This window comes from Anabrus simplex, chromosome 1 (genome assembly GCF_040414725.1).
Source record: "Anabrus simplex isolate iqAnaSimp1 chromosome 1, ASM4041472v1, whole genome shotgun sequence".
In the NCBI taxonomy this organism is placed as follows: Eukaryota; Metazoa; Arthropoda; class Insecta; order Orthoptera; family Tettigoniidae; genus Anabrus; species Anabrus simplex.
The window spans coordinates 1,402,486,686-1,402,500,325 of NC_090265.1; positions in this window are offsets into that span (position 1 = coordinate 1,402,486,686).

A 13,640-nucleotide genomic window follows, 5' to 3' on the forward strand; every position below is an offset into this window, starting at 1 on the left:
CTTACAATTCGATAGAAAATATCTCGATAGCCCATATTAGTGTAGAAATTAAATGTAAATTGCGATACATATAAAAATGAATGGGAGAAGGGAATTGAGGATATCTAAAGATTTTTAAACTCGAAGTTCATGTAAATGTACGGTTTACGTATAATATAACAGCAGAAGAAGTGCTCCCTCTACCACTATAATATTTACCAATGAACATGCTGAGTGATAAACAACAACAATATTAACTAATGTTGAAATAGGCCTATATTACTTTTTCTTTGCAGGCTCTGATAGAGTGTTCGGGAAATATCTGTATTTCACGGTTGGGAATTCAGAGCTTTTCGACAATATGTTGGACTCGCTGTCCTGGGACAGGACGAATTTTAGAAAGTGACATTTAAACACTGAAGGAAAGAAATGATAAGGATTACTTTTAAAGATAGTTTTAGTTGATACTCGCAGCGTCTGTTAAAATGAATGCAAATTTCCTTCATTTCCATGTTTTGAAATCATCTCACAAGTTATAACGAACATGGTAGACCTAGAGATGTCGGGCAAATAATTGACCTTGTTCACATAAGGATCACTAGTTGGTCTGATACACACTGAACCCGCACTTACTGTAACCTCTTTACTCCGCCCGACAGTGCCACATATCAAATAAAGAGCAGGGAGTAAGGAATGTAATTGTATTCCCTGATAGCTACCACAGAGAATGGAACGTCTACCCTATCAGTAAGTACAAGTTCCAAAGATATAGTTAAATAATGTACATTTAAATCATAGGTAAACAAATTTTGCGGCTTCTAACATGTAAACTCCTTCATTTTAATCAACTGAATCAAACAAAGCGGAACCTAACAGAATCAAATTTTACAAAACCGAACTGAACAGAACAAGAAGCAGAGTTGCCAGCTGCTCCTTCCCAAAATATATTCTCTACCTGCCACTACATAGAGAGAGCCATGGCGTGACATACGGAGCTATCAATCGGCTTGAAATAAACTACTATAACAAACAACTTACCGGTGCTGAACATTGCGTATTTCTTGTCGTTTACAGCCTCATTTTATTCCTTAGAGGTTCATTTTTCAAAAAGTATTTCTTAGTCGTTATTAATGACCTAAGAGAAGCATATATGTGAAATTTCACTCGCATTAGTTGGTATAATTCTGAGTTATAGAGAAGAGTTTCTGTACGAATGAGTGAGTGGTGTTTTACATGTTTACAAACACACATACAAACGTATACTGTATGTATATAGGGTTATTAAGGTAAGACCTCCACCTCGATTAACTCGTGAATCATTAAAGATATCGGCATTTTGTTCCCCCTTCATTAATTTTATCAATAATATTTCGAACTTCCAGTACTTTTTAATTTTTGTCATTATCCTCTGAGATCTGCTCTTTTTATTAATAGATCTACACTCATTTCTACACCTAGATTTAAACTTAAGAATATTACAAATTAAGCACTCTGGTTATTTGGAAAGTTGGAAAAGTATTTCTCAAGGAAATGGAACATATTCAAGCACACTTCATTTGTTAGCCATGGGCAACCCTGCTTGGTTAAATCACACACAATGAGGTCAAAAGGCGCGCTACCTATGAAAGACGAACTGTTGACATGTTGCGTTCCTTCACCTCCTTTTGGCAGCTAGGCATTCGCTCTACTGCACGCATAAATGCCCTGTGATAAGTCGCATGACATAACATCTTCAGTACCATCGTAACTAACAGGTATGCGGCAAAGAGATACGCCATGGGCTTCCTTTCCTATCCAACTTACCACAGTGAAATTTTTATCTTTTCCGACATCGATGGTATGAAGCTTGCAAGGCCAAGAGGGTCTTTAAATTTCACGTCCTTCGTGAAAGTTATCTTTATTTTGTTCAATCTATGAAGCGTCTTTCTCCACCTGATTAGTGTTAAGAGGGTTTGGATGTCTAGTAGAACTTCCTATTAAAACAATAATCTACCATCGACCATCCTTTAAAAAATTCAGAATAATCTTATTCACTCATCATCATCATCATCATCTGTTTACCCTCCAGGTTCGGCTTTTCCCTCGGACTCAGCGAGGGATCCCACCTCTACCACCTCAAGGGCAGTGTCCTGGAGCTTCAGACTCTTGGTCGGGGGATACAACTGGGGAGTATGACCAGTACCTCGCCCAGGCGGCCTCACCTGCTATGGTGAACAGGGGCCTTGTAGGGGGATGGGAAGATTGGAAGGGATAGGCGGGGATTAGGGAAGAAAGCGGCCGTGGCCGTAAGTTAGGTACCATCCCGGCATTCGCCTGGAGGTGAAGTGGGAAACCACGGAAAACCACTTCGAGGATGGCTGAGGTGGGAATCGAACCCACCTCTACTCAGTTGACCTCCCGAGGCTGAGTGGACCCCGTTCCAGCCCTCGTACCACTTTTAAAAATTCGTGGCAGAGCCGGGAATCGAACCCGGACCTCCGGGGGTGGCAGCTAATCACGCTAACCACTATACCACAGAGGCGGATCTTATTCACTACCCACCGTAAAGGCCACCTTTTTGTGTTTGTTCATGTTTCTTCCTCTTCTGTGAATGTTCACGCACTGTGATGGAGAAATGAGTGTGATCTGTGCCTCAAAATTAAATTTGGCCCAGTCTTTCCTGAGGCCAATTCCGTGTTGGTTTCTACTTTTTCCGATAGTTCATTCCATATTAAAAAATCAGTATTGCTCTCATGACAACTAGGTTACCATATTGAACGGCTCTGTTCAACGACATCTCAGCAAAACGGTGGCACATACATTGGTGAAGCTCGTTAGAAGGAAGAATCAAGGCTGCATTTAAAAAAATCTGAGGTACAGGTTCTGTAAGTGAGGATGGGGGCTATTTAGGGTTTTACAGTAACATGGGTAAACTACTGCACATACTAAACCTCATTATGATGTACAAAGCTACTGGGAGAAAATAGAGAGCAGTTAATTTTTATGGGGAATAGTGTTAACTACAGTTAACTGTATTTAATAAAGTATGGTAACAATTAAATGCGCTTGTGACAAAAAGGTAAAAATTTGGCAGAGATAAAATGCGCTTAAGAAACACAAGCTAAATAACTTCCGCTCTGTTAAAGGGTATCTGAAAGTGGCAAATATATGTTAGAAAAATATCGCACACGAATACTAAATCTTATACCACTTCTTGAGTTTCATCCTAAATCAATTCTGTATTTATTCATCTTTCGTAGTCTCATATGTGATCAGACTACATGAAATTCGTAGAATTTCGGAGTCATTACTGTAATATTAAGCAAGTTTTCTCTTCACTTTATATCATCCAATTTTCTACAATTTCTTTCAGCATTTTTGTTCTAATAGACCCATCAACTACAATAGATATTTCGGCCTACTGGTTCATCATGAATACGTCTTGAAATATTATACTCTTTTTTCCAATAGCTCCTCATCCTAAACTCTATCTTTGTCCATGATTACATTCACGGCGCCAACGGCCGTAGCCGTGTTGAAACACCGGATCCCGTGAGATCTCCGAAGTTAAGCAATATTGGGCGTGGTCAGGAGTTGGATGGGTTGCCACGCGCTGTTGGTGGGGGGTAAGGGAATGGAGGAGTGGAAAGGAACTGGCCACCCTACCGCACGTAAACTCCGGCTCAGGAACACCTCTGCGGAGGTTCGGACCTGCCTTCGGGCAGAATAACCCTTACCTACCTACATTCACGGCCGTCCGTCATCTTTACTCCACGTGAATGAATTATCTCAATATTAATGTCCGGCTTCTAGCTGAGTGATCAGTGTTGTGGAGTTCGGTTCAGAGGGCCCCGAGTTCAATTCCTGCAGGTCAAAGATTTTATTCTTAAACGATTAATTCCCTTGGCTCGGGCACTGGGTCTTTGTGCTGGCCCCAACATATATGTAACTGGTACACCACACAGAACACTATCCTTCACAACGATAACACAAAGTTTCCTATATATGGCAGACGCCGTCCACGCTCTTTTGGTAGATCTCCCGTACAAGGGTTGCACCAGTCTATTAAAAGCCACACGAAATTATTAGCACATTGATTACCACCTACGCTTTCCTGTCTGTGTAATCACCAGTCGTTATGTGAGATGTTTGGAAGAAAGTCAATTATGGACGTGTTGTCTCACTACTTACTTCGTACGGCAGTAAAGTAATACAACGGTAATATTTTCGCCCTCTCTCATAGGATGGAGAGCAACTTCTTGCCTACAGACTGAAAGATAAATGGAGGTGGATTCATTAGGAAGTATATTTATAACGATGAGATATTTTGCGAAGTTCCCGCGAACAAAATAATATCATAAAGTAGGATAAGAACTTTTAAACCCTCTTTATAATGATAAATTAACACGTTTAGAAGGTACTTTAGAAAAGGATTGATCATTCAGTCCTGCGTCTGCTTAGGATAGATAAGAAAAGTACCTCGAAAACATCAAACACGAAGTAAGGGATGTACAAATATTGAAGGAAGAGAGCCGCAGATCTTCAGTTATATTTCACTGGCGTCTGGATTGATGGTAATATTTAAATAGAGGGAGGGGGCTCTGTTGTCCAAATAGTTGACTGAGTAAGATAGGTGCTGGTCTAGCTTATGGTGACTGGTTACTTCTTATAATAAGTAGTGAAAATGAAAACCTACAACCTGTTTTCCAGTCATTGACCGGGTCAGGGATGGAATGAAATGAAATGAAATGGCGTATGGCTTTTAGTGCCGGGAGTGTCCGAGGACATGTTCGGCCCGCCAGGTGCAGGTCTTCTGATTTGACACCCGTGGGTGATCTGCGCGTCGTGATGGGGATGAAATGATGATGAAGACGACACATACACCCAGCCCCCGTGTCAGCGAAATGAACCATTGATGGTTAAAATTCCCGACCCTGCCGGGAATCGAACCCGGGACCCCTGTGACCAAAGGCCAGCACGCTAACTATTTAGCCATGGAGCCGGACAAGGATGGAATGAATGAAGCAGATATAGGCTATTAGTACGATAGGATCGCCACTCCCAAAGTGATTTATTAATGACTGATAAATGCTATGAAATGAGAATGGAGAGTGCTGCTGGAATGAAAGATGACAAGGAAAACCGGAGTACCCGGAGAAAAACGTGTACCGCCTCCGCTTTGTCCAGCACAATTCTCACATGGATTGACCGGGATTTGAACCACGGTATCCAGCGGTGAGAGGCCGACGCGCTGCCTTCTGAGCCACGGAGGCTCGAATAATAAGTAGTAAATGTAGTAAATACAGTATAGTGTGTATTAATATAAGTTACCACTGGACTTCCGCGCATTATATAAATTTCAACCAGTGGAGAGTTTACATACAACATATTCTCATGGAAACAACGTTTTAGATCAATTATATTTTACATTCACTGACTATATGCACGTTTTAAAAATACAATTTTTCCTTCCAACCGTATCGATGAGAAAACCCTCATGTCTTGTTTTGTGATAACTTTTCAATGTGTGGCAATTTTTGGCAACAGTTAAGTAGTCCCTCGTGTGAGTTATTCTGGATCTAAGTTAATGTTTTCCACAAAACTCATTTTGGAAATCATACTTGTATACACACACACACACACACACACACACACACACACACACACGCTCACACATGTAGACCCCGAAATTATCAGCACATATTTTGAAAACGTGTGCAGGTTAGGGTACGAATCTCAGTCAAGAGAGAGATAAAACGACACAGCAGTGTTCTCTGTTTTTTCTGTCGTCTGCTACTGTAGCATTTCCACCTGTAATTTGCCTTGTCATATTTGTATAATTCAGCTGATTTGGTACACCTTTCCCCCCTTGGACTGATACAAAGTGGTTTCATCATATACTGAGAAATGTCCGTCCATTTTTTCCGAGTTGCTTTACGTCGCACCGACACAGATAGTTCTTTTTCGACGGTGGGACAGAAAAGGCCTAAGAATGGAAAGGAAGCGGTCATGGCCTTAATTAAGGTACATCCCCAGCATTTTCCTGGTGTGAAAATGGGAAACCACGGAAACCACGGGCTGCCGACAGTGGGGTTCGAACCCACTATCTTCCGGATGCGATCTCACAGCTGTTTACATTTAAACAGTTAGGGGGGAAAGGCTATAAAGTATCTGGCGTCAATGTTCATGACACAGGTTGACAGGGTAACCATACAGTAAATTTACAATATCCAGTTGAACTGTTGAGAATTTACAAGCTTATGTACACATTTACAGTGAGCAGCTTGGTGAGAAAGGCGATAAAATGTCTGGCATCAAGTGCGTCCCGTTGTTTTAGTCGTTGGTTGACGATTGCAGCATTAACACATCCGTGTGTGTTTGGCTGCAGGTAAGTGTGCCCGCCATTACAAACCAACTTACCCAACTAAAATGTGACTGGCATTAGGCATAGTGGCCTTGCCATTATAATGGAAACTCACCAACTCGGTGTCCGGCTCCATGGCTAAATGGTTAGCATGCTGGCCTTTGGTCCCAGCGGTCCCGGGTTCAATTCCCGACAGGGTCGGGAATTTTAACTATCATTGGTTAATATCGCTGGCACAGGGGCTGGGTGTAGGTCCTATGTGTCGTCTTCATCATCATTTCATCCCCATCAGAACGTGCAGGTCACCTACGGGCGTCAACTCAAAAGACCTGCACCTCGGGAGCCGAACATATCTTCGGACATTCCCGGCACTAAAAGCCATACGCTATTTCATTACTAACTCGGTGTGACTGTCATTAATAAAAGGGGCCTGTCATTATTATGATAACAGCACAATTCAAACTTGACTGGCAGTAATCTGTCTGGAAATAGGGAAGGGCGTCTGCCATTGTAACGAAAGCTTCCCAAATCGATTGTGACCACGCAGTGGGTAATGGGACCTCCCATTTTAATGAACTTACCTACTTGATTGTGAATGGCAGTAGACAAGTGAGCCTGACGGTATCATCAGAACTCCGCTACTCGAACTTTACATTGGAAACTACGTATGGGAACCTCCCACTGCTGTTTCTGGATAATGCTAAGAGACATGCAATTAAAAAAAACACTGCATGTACAATAAATTACTTAGATATCCGTATATAATGTGGAATATCGTAGCGAAGCTCTTATACATTTGCTAGTTATTATTATACTCGTAACGCGTTAACTGTTCATGTCTGAAAGGTTTTATATTTTTGAATGAATATTGCCACCAAGCGAGTGGTTAGGCAGTTTAAGTCACGTAGCTGTCAGCTTGTATTCGGGAGATGGTGGGTTATGACTCCGATGTTGGCAGCCTTGGAGGTGGTTTTCTATGGTTTTCCATTTACACACCAGACAAATGCTGGGGTTGTACTTTGATTAACGCCACAGTCTCTTCCTTCCCTCTCCTAACACGTTCCTATAACATCGTTGCCACAAAACCTTTCTGTATGGATGCGACATAAAAAGAATTATAAAAAGTGACGCTGCTGCTGTTTTCTATAGTAATTTCTATATGAGAACCTCTTCATGCATGACATACCATTCACTTGCAGTACTACTCAAGCCACAGCTCACGGAACTGCGGAAATCAATCCTAAAACTAACTTTATTTGAACAGCTTGTCTTCATGTTATCCTTGTTCTTCCTCTCCCTTTTCTTCTTCGTTCCATGGGACCTCTTTTAAAAGTTCCTTGTCTGTCGTCGACCTCTAAGATTTTTTGCTACCATGTGTTTTCCCGTGATTCCACCTAGTAATACCTGCTCCCTTCACAAAGCTGGAGATTGTTCTTGTTGGATTTTCTTTCTTCACCAAGTCCCAGTGTAAATATTCTGATTTTTCCTAGCGCCTCAAATTCAAAAGTATGTGTTCCGCTACCTCTTCTTGATTGTATCTCCTATATAAATTGTCCTTTACTACTCCAGTTCTGTGTAGGTGATTTTTAAAAAGGCAGTGACCATTGAGCAGCCCCACAACCCATCTTATATTCTCTCTGCAGAGTTAAAACATATTTTTTTGCTTCTTGTTTGGACTTCGTGCTAGTTCTTTTGAAATCCTGCATAACGCAGGACGTTTCCAGTTTTTCTGTGTCTTATTTTGTACCCATTTACCCATACAATTTCAGGCATGCCCATATGAGATCACACATACTGGTTCTGGGCACATGAATGTGTCTGTGATACTTTTCTGACAGGTTTTTCTACCTTCTCATGTCCTTCTGTTCTGCATGCCGCCAGTACCCATATCATTTTGACAACATTGAACAGGAGAAGTGAGTGGCGATACCAATCAGTTCTGAATGGGATTTCAAAAATCCTCTAGCGCTTTAATGGCTCCTTGACTCTCGGGAAAAACGAGAAAATGCCTACGTCTGTATCTCTTTTTTAAGTTTACCTCAATGGACATGACAATGGCTAGCACTTCAGCTTGAAAAACTGTAGCAAGTTTGCCTGGGCTTATTTAGATTGACCTTTCGGTATTCCTCCGTGGATCCCTCTTCTCCTGTTCCTGTTTCCATCCTTGAGCCATCCGTCCACCATACCACGTCTTCACCGTTAGTTCTCCACTTATTGATATCCCAGTCTCCTCTTCGGATTATCTGGATCTCAAATGTGTTTTTTTCTTTTTAATATACATTGGAGTCATATGATCAGATGGCCTGTGGTAAACATCGCCTGCTACAACACATTCATTCTACTGTGACCGAGATTAGGCCTTTTAACCCAACAACATCCAGTTTGCTCCAATCTATATGAACTCATTCTAGCCTGTCGCTCTATAAAGTTACTTAGTGAAAGGATACCTAGTAGGGTGTTCAAGGCTTCTGTCGGCGTAGTTTTCATTTCCCCGGTTATGACTATGCATGTCACTCTCTCAGGCTATTTAGTTTACTATTGACTTTTCCTTGACTGACCCTCTTCCATCAGGCAACTGCTGCACAAGTCATCAGCGGTCGAATGATCATTGAGTAAATCTACATTACCATCATAGAAAACCCACGTAACCCCAATCGCGCTCCTGCATGTATACATTAGGTTCTTGTCCCGGGTAAGACTTCTTTCTATAAGTGGATTTCAGATTATCCTTTGTCATCATCATCATCATCATCTGTTTACCCTCCAGGGTCGGCTTTTCCCTCGGACACAGCGAGGTATCCCACCTCTACCGCCTCAAGAGCAGTGTCCTGGAGCTTCAGACTCTTGGTCGGGGATAGAACTGGGGAGAATGACCAGTACCTCGCCCAGGCGGCCTCATCTGCTATGCTGAACAGGTGCCTTGTGGAGGGATGGGAAGATTGTAAGGGATAGGCAAGGAAGAGGGAAGGATTCGGCCGTGGCCTTATGTTAGGTTCCATCCCGGCATTCGCCTGGAGGAGAAGTGGGAAACCACGGAAAACCACTTCCAGGATGGCTGAGGTGGGAATCGAACCCACCTCTACTCAGTTGACCTCCCGAGGCTGAGTGGACCCCATTCCAGCCCTCATACCACTTTTCAAATTTCGTGGCAGAGCCGGGAATCGAACCCGGGCCTCCGGGGTGGCAGCTAATCACGCTAACCACTACACCACAGAGGCGGACATTATCCTTTGTACAACACAATATTTAAGTGGAATACTTCTTCTTCCATATGAATTTATTCCCCAAAGAACTTCAGTGTTCTCTCCGTCTAATTTATTTCTCTTTGTGAGGGTGACTAGAGGAATGTTGCTTGGGTTAACTGAAATTTTATCTTCCCGACACTAATTTTCCACAAGTTTGAATGATCTTTGCATAAGATAATTAGAGGTAAAGTGATGAACGTCATCCAGGATCTTATGTAAAGATCTGATAGCTGCTTCATATTGTGATTCCAATTTCTCACAGAACCGTCTCCAAGATTTCCTTTTGATTCTTCATATTTCAATTTTATACTAAGTTTTCTATGATATACGTCCCACATACCACATCTAGATAGCACCTTTCAACCATTAATCAAGTTTTCAATAAGCGTAGTACCCAATGTGATGAAAATTACTTCTCTTAATGACTTATTAATAAACGTAGGATTGATACGTTTAATATTGTCAATTATGTTCTATATAGTAATACAGCCAAAGCCAAGGATTTTGACACACTTAGGACTGTCTGAATTTGGAAATACCATCTTATATGTATCTGGCACTAACACACAAAATACTTTGTACACCTCAATTCCAAGTTCTATTGACATGTCTGATGGATACTTTAGCTCCCTCGATTTAGGAAATTCAGATATCTTACTTCTGGAGGTAATTCATAAATAAGATCTGAATCTGTCAGAAGATAAGATTTACATAAATCACACTGCTGTTTCATACTCATATATATATATATTTGCTATTTGCTTTTCGTCGCACCAACACAGATAGGTCTTACGGCGACGATGGGACAGGAAAGGTCTAGGAATGGAAAGGAAGCGGCCGTGGCCTTAATTAAGGTACAAACCCAGCATTTGCCTGGCGTGAAAATGGGAAAGTGGTGGTGGTGATTACAGTTTTAAGAGGAAGTACGACTAGGCAACCATCCTCTATGAAAATGGGAAACCACGGAAAACCATCTTCAGGGCTGCCGAGAGTGGGGTTCGAACTCACTGTCTCCCGAATACTGGACACTGGTCGCAGTTAAGCGACTGCAGCTATCGAGCTCGGTGATACTCATAAATAAGACTTGCATTTTCAAATACACCGAATTCAGATAAGCCGTAGGTCTGGTTACATAAAAATATAGGGCCTACCTAATGTTACCCATGTTTATGACATAATAAAAAAATTAACTCACCATCTGGACGAGACACTCTTATTTCTCTCAGGGTGTGATTTTCAGGAAAGTGCTTGATACACACAACTGTGTTGTGATTAACTATTAAATTCTCCCTGGGAATAGCCTACTTCCATAACTTACCTCGTTCTTCATCAGAAGGAAACACAAATACCGTACTGTACTCTCCTTGTTTATAATTGGCTTTGCAGCCAGGCACACAGCAACTCTTAGGCATGGTGATTTCCCTCACTGATCATCTTAATTCAAGTATATACAATTCGTGGTTAATAATAAAACACAGAATGCATTAACTCAATTAATTTTACACTATAAATATAACTTTACACAAATAAACTACAAAATTAAAACACTGAAGAACGACCTTCTTAACCTATAGCTTCACATAAATACACCCTCACACTAAGTTTTCTTCACTAATTAACGACTTTCCACTTAATAATGCAGTCGATGACGACTCATTCTCACATATATCTGAGTGAACATGCGGTCATCGTTAAAAATTTCAATAAAACTGCGAAAATCTATGTTTAACTCTACTAACACATGTGCTAAACTTCCCCCCTAACGATCAGCTGATTGCTTTCCCGCGCTCATTACAGTACGGCCTGGACATCACGAAGGCAGTGCCCCAACATACATGTAACTGGTACACCACACAGAACACTATCCTTCACAACGATAACACAAAGTTTCCTATATATGGCAGACGCCGTCCACGCTCTTTTGGTAGATCTGCCGTACAAGGGTTGCACCAGTCTATTAAAAGCCACACCAAATTCTTAGCACATTAATTACCACCTACGCTTTCCTGTCTGTGTAATCACCAGTCGTTATGTGAGATGTTTGGAAGAAAGTCAATTATGGACGTGTTGTCTCACTACTTACTTCGTACGGCAGTAAAGTAATACAACGGTAATATTTTCGCCCTCTCTCATAGGATGGAGAGCAACTTCTTGCCTACAGACTGAAAGATAAATGGAGGTGGATTCATTAGGAAGTATATTTATAACGATGAGATATTTTGCGAAGTTCCCGCGAACAAAATAATATCATAAAGTAGGATAAGAACTTTTAAACCCTCTTTATAATGATAAATTAACACGTTTAGAAGGTACTTTAGAAAAGGATTGATCATTCGGTCCTGTGAATGCTTAGGATAGATAAGAAAAGTACCTCGAAAACAACAAACACGAAGTAAGGGATGTACAAATATTGAAGGAAGAGAGCCGCAGATCTTCAGTTATATTTCACTGGCGTCTGGATTGATGGTAATATTTAAATAGAGGGAGGGGGCTCTGTTGTCCAAATAGTTGACTGAGTAAGATAGGTGCTGGTCTAGCTTATGGTGACTGGTTACTTCTTATAATAAGTAGTGAAAATGAAAACCTACAACCTGTTTTCCAGTCATTGACCGGGTCAGGGATGGAATGAAATGAAATGAAATGGCGTATGGCTTTTAGTGCCGGGAGTGTCCGAGGACATGTTCGGCCCGCCAGGTGCAGGTCTTCTGATTTGACACCCGTGGGTGATCTGCGCGTCGTGATGGGGATGAAATGATGATGAAGACGACACATACACCCAGCCCCCGTGTCAGCGAAATGAACCATTGATGGTTAAAATTCCCGACCCTGCCGGGAATCGAACCCGGGACCCCTGTGACCAAAGGCCAGCACGCTAACTATTTAGCCATGGAGCCGGACAGCGATGGAATGAATGAAGCAGATATAGGCTATTAGTACGATAGGATCGCCACTCCCAAAGTGATTTATTAATGACTGATAAATGCTATGAAATGAGAATGGAGAGTGCTGCTGGAATGAAAGATGACAAGGAAAACCGGAGTACCCGGAGAAAAACCTGTTCCGCCTCCGCTTTGTCTAGCACAAGTCTCACATGGATTGACCGGGATTTGAACCACGGTATCCAGCGGTGAGAGGCCGACACGCTGCCTTCTGAGCCACGGAGGCTCGAATAATAAGTAATAAATGTAGTAAATACAGTATAGTGTATATTAATATAAGTTACCACTGGACTTCCGCGCATTATATAAATTTCAACCAGTGGAGAGTTTACATACAACACATTCTCATGGAAACAACGTTTTAGATCAATTATATTTTACATTCACTGACTATATGCACGTTTTAAAAATACAATTTTTCCTTCCAACCGTATCGATGAGAAAACCCTCATGTCTTGTTTTGTGATAACTTTTCAATGTGTGGCAATTTTTGGCAACAGTTAAGTAGTCCCTCGTGTGAGTTATTCTGGATCTAAGTTAATGTTTTCCACAAAACTCATTTTGAAAATCATAGTTGTATACACACACACACACACACACACACACACACACGCTCACACATGTAGACCCCGAAATTATCAGCACATATTTTGAAAACGTGTGCAGGTTAGGGTACGAATCTCAGTCAAGAGAGAGATAAAACGACACAGCAGTGTTCTCTGTTTTTTCTGTCGTCTGCTACTGTAGCATTTCCACCTGTAATTTGCCTTGTCATATTTGTATAATTCAGCTGATTTGGTACAGCTTTCCCCCCTTGGACTGATACAAAGTGGTTTCATCATATACTGAGAAATGTCCGTCCATTTTTTCCGAGTTGCTTTACGTCGCACCGACACAGATAGTTCTTTTTCGACGGTGGGACAGAAAAGGCCTAAGAATGGAAAGGAAGCGGTCATGGCCTTAATTAAGGTACATCCCCAGCATTTTCCTGGTGTGATAATGGGAAACCACGGAAACCACGGGCTGCCGACAGTGGGGTTCGAACCCACTATCTTCCGGATGCGAGCTCACAGCTGTTTACATTTAAACAGTTAGGGGGGAAAGGCTATAAAGTATCTGGCGTCAATGTTCATG